General features: G+C 38.4%; 1 long non-coding RNA gene across 1 annotated transcript; it reads right to left on the minus strand.

Moving 5' to 3' along the window:
- LOC139708405 (uncharacterized) lies at positions 1-3,081 on the minus strand. The gene is made up of 3 exons (XR_011709352.1): positions 2,871-3,081; positions 2,371-2,451; positions 1-290 (listed from the first exon to the last, which is right to left on the minus strand). It is a non-coding gene; the product is annotated as an uncharacterized lncRNA (long non-coding RNA).
- Positions 3,082-4,581: the final 1,500 nt, after the last annotated feature.

Below are 4,581 nucleotides of genomic sequence, written 5' to 3' on the forward strand. Positions count from 1 at the left end.
TAGTAATTGATACTCACGGTTTACAGAATAGTAGATATTTCTTAGGGTTTCAAGATCTGCAAATCCTGAACACTTCCAATCGTGAGAACAAGTTCCGCAGTTAGAGACGAAGCTGGTGTATTCTTCTGTTGGAAAACATATACACTTTCCGGGATGCATAGAAGCAATGCTATTGTTACTGTCTTGACTCGTACAGCTTGTCACACACTCTTCTAAAGAACGAACGTCAAATCCTCGGTAAGTGAAAAGATGGTATACCTGGCCCTTGTAGCATCCAAGAAATCCAGGTCCTGCTCGGATACAAACAAAATGTGATAGTGGTACTCTGGTTATATGTCATCCGTGCAATATCGCAACCAGTTACTAGACCTACCTTTACAGCTAAATGAGACCAAAAAGGCATTCCGGAAAAAATTCAAATTAATGAATTCTTACGTCGAGTTGTTTTTACTAAACTGATACTAAACTGATTGACACACTACACTTCATTAACGAAAAAAAGCACAGTGTAATCTAGTAGTGCTTTAGCCCAGCTGAAAATTCACGCGTAAATGAATACTTGGTTTTAGACTCCGTTTCATAATAGTCGATTTTGACAAACCGCGATTATGTGATCTTATTACCAGATTTATTCACCTCATGCAGCATTGTCCATTCGACAATTTTCATAAACGCAGGTTGTTTCTTGTCTCCTGGGGCATTATAGATAATAAACTATAAGTGGTAGTCTATATTGGCATTTTCATTTCTCTTTGTTCCTTCCATAACCGTAAATCCTTCTGATGACTGTACAAACGAAAAGCAAATGCCGCAGTCAACTGCGAGACTTGATATCATATTGAAATCGTGGTAGACCAAATGGAAAGTGCCATGTTTATCAAAATGTTATTGAGACAACTCCATTGAAATGATGGACGTTGAAATTGGCGAGTCGAATGTTAACGAATATAATCCACTTACACAATGGAACTATAGTAGACAGGGTATAAGTATTTAACGAAGATTGGGTTTACGGTTCACCATGTGGTAGTCCTAAAAAGAAGTGTTGGAAGAAGAGATAGTAGAAAATTGAAGAGGGAGCAGTGAGAAAGGAGAGGCGAGATGGAGAGTAAGCGAGCGTAGAGGTATTCTTTCTTGAAAATGTGTGAATCCTGAAAAGGACTATGAACCAGAAGAGAGCAAGGAGAGCGAAGAGAGAAGGCTCGACGTTCCGGACAGCTTGACTGTCCATCTTCAGGAATGAGCCAATTATTTGGTTTTGTTCTGCACAACACCGATTTCTAGTTTTCCTATCTTGGTGGGGTTCGATAACTGATGTTTCCCTCGTGACCTCCAATGCTATTTTGAGCTTATTAGGTGCTTATTTTCCCATTGTCTTCAGAGTTTTGAATCACCCCACTATTTACCCTGCACTTGCTCTTCAAGAGGTAAAACATATGTAAAGTCGGAAATAAAACAATTCTTTTTTTTGTAACCAAAATACAGTCCGCTAAAAAGAGATGCTATTTTGTGGGCTATGAAGGCTTTTCTTCTTTAAGAATACAATGACTACGTAATAAGTTTACTGAAGTTCCAGCAGCTTCCCGTCACTGTGCCCTTAGACAGTTGCTAGTTTCTTAAGTCCCCACGCAGAATTTGTTTGTCTTCGTTTCCTCTATTCTTTGTAATTCACTTGGTAGATCCGTAAAATCATCTAAATAGTCAACAGTCATTATTGTAAATAAGCTCTTCTTAAACAGTGCTTTCACTATCTAATTTTGATGAATTTTAATGGCCATTTGATATAATAATCATTGTATCATAGGATACTAGAAAAAAAGGGGTATTTGATTACCATTACCATTATAGGTAAAAAAGAAAAACCTGACTGTGAATGTAAACATGAATGAAAGCAGGAGGTCACATCCGATTGATATAAAATGATGTCATCGTTCAAAAATACAGATGCTCTTCAGAGTTATTGGTGGAATCTTGTTGTGATGAAATAGGTGCTTTATAAATATGTATGAGGCATTGCTTCGGTGCTCCTTGCCTGATGTAGCATGTACGTCAAATATTGCACCAGTATAATGAAAGCAAGTCTAGTCTGGAATCCCTTTCTCCTGGAAGTGCAATCCAAAACTGAAAAAAAAAAAAATAAATGTAGGCCTAACTACCGTGGGCACAAGCCTGCTCACCTTCTTTCCATTTAGGAAAACAAAATGTACAAATTCCAATAGGTATTATTAAATTCATGTTATATAACATTAATTTTTTAAGTTCAGGCAATCAGTAATGCCTTTCAAAATACAACTTCCAATTTTATTTTCCACGCCGTTCACACCTTTGGCTAGAATCGACCATAGGCCTGCAGCGTATTCAAAATCTCACCTCGACATTTGAGTCTGATATGTATATTCGAGGAGCACTCTGTAGTCGTCACTGAACAATCCACTAAACGTCGAGAATTATCTGTGGATAAATATTGTGAAAATTCATTATTTTAAGGGGGAGATGGTTTGATTAAATTGCTGCTGCTGAAAAGTCGCCAATGTAAACTGTCATACTACGTCAGGTTGAAAAACAAAATAAAAAAGAGATAGATGTTCCACACATTATAATCGAAGGGAAATTAGAAGAATCGAAAGTATATTTTAAAATAATCAAATTAATATTGGCGCTATCCTGCAATTTCAACTTTTCCGACCATGCCCGGCAGCACATAAACATTTTAGGACACAAACTTAAAATCTTATCGTATTCAAAATATACGTGTCTCAACCTTCCTTAGACTCATAATGCACGTGTCATGCATAATAGCATATAACACATTATGCTCCTTGTAGCTGAGCATTGCATCATTTGTACGACATGCACAATACAAGAATTACCGTCAGAACAGGAAAGCCGCTGACTTCTGTTACGTGTTGCTGTAGTAGGAACAATCTGGTCCGAATACTCCTGTGCCGCTGGGAAGCCGAGCTCTCCGCAGACCAATTTGGCAGCTGCGTGGCTAAATCCATCGGAACAGACATAGCTGTCTGGTTCGAGGAGCACCAAGCCTTCCAGTGGAGAGGGTCCACCAACCAGTTTTACAGATGGTTTTCCTTCGGTCATATTGATATTGATGATGTAACAAAGAAGGGTGTGATAGTTGCATCAATGTGTGTTGCATCAATATAATTACACTGCTAAGTCTGCTATACTGATCTCTGCTGATAATTCCAGTGTCTTTCACATAGTTGCTATTCTGCTTGATATCATCAATAGTTATGTTACCCCTTTCCTTTTTTCAATCTACTGTAAATCGTGTTATCACGTTGCTTTTACGGTGTTCATATGGTTGATCGACGATGATTATCATTCCACATAAAACATAAAAACCAAAATAAAACGTCTCCGTTAGTTGTTATTTGTTGCAGGCCTCCAAGAAAATCAGTGTATAAACCATGGATTGGTATACCCTGAGTGAAGAATACTGAATGAAAATGTATATATATAAAGGAAATGACATACAGCTTACCACTCCCTAATGATAAATGCACTAATGTGAAATGAAATAATAGTAATAGAAAATGATAGGTTATCTTCTTTGTGTATAGTCTCAAAGAATGATGATGAATAAGTTTATTTTTTCTGGCATTGTACATATAACTTGCGTCAGGTAATCGTTTTTATGACCGATTCGGGAAGGATTTTATAGCCTGAAAGATCAGATATAATTCGTAGCCTACAACCACTAATAATTTAGTATAGGAATGACATTTACAAGCTGAGAATAATCATACCATTACACAAAATGTACAAGCTCTCACATCTCATGAAATGACCTTGCAAATTCATAATGCATTTTAGTACAATATACAGATGATAAACCAGTCCCTCATCCCCCCTCCCCCCGCCTACATCCGATTAGTTTCGGGTTAATGAATCTTACTTTTGACTAAGGAACCTAGTTCAGATTAATGATTTTTATCATGGACTTTAATTTTTATCATGGACTTTCATTTTTATCATGTTTCATTTTTCAGTTTACAGGACCATCAGTTTAGATTATTGCGATACTTTGAATTAAGAACCTATTTGGTATTCAGATTAATGAACCTTATTTCGGAATGATGACCATCACCTAATCGAGCATACAACAAAGAAGATGGTGTATATCAACATGTAGCCCCGGTCACACAGCACTCCACGTCTAAATCACGTACAAAAAATTATGAAAATCTGGTGGACGTGGTCGTAAGTGGTAATTTTTTGGTCAATTTTGGTTTGGCCGGGCTTTGTACGGGGTATGGCCGTTGGCGGCTGTTCCACTGCTGAAGCACTGCCTAAGCACGGCTAACCACGTCCAGCCACGTGTATGTACGCGGAAAAATCCATTTGTCAGTGATAAGCCGCTAAACACACGCTATTGCCCGTGATACCAACGGGTAACACGCGTCAGATGACCGTGCTCTGCCCGTGACAGACCGCTAAACTTTCGCGTCTTATTGCGTCTCCCCACGTTTCAATCACTGCCGGAACACGGATTATCACGTGTGTTTCACGTGTGTTGCACGTCTTTACCACGTGTGCCGACCGTGGTTGTCCGCGGAATAA

This window comes from Diadema antillarum, unplaced genomic scaffold (genome assembly GCF_040938485.1).
Source record: "Diadema antillarum isolate AM-2024a unplaced genomic scaffold, OU_Dant_1.0 seq00001334_RagTag, whole genome shotgun sequence".
NCBI classification, from domain to species: Eukaryota; Metazoa; Echinodermata; class Echinoidea; order Diadematoida; family Diadematidae; genus Diadema; species Diadema antillarum.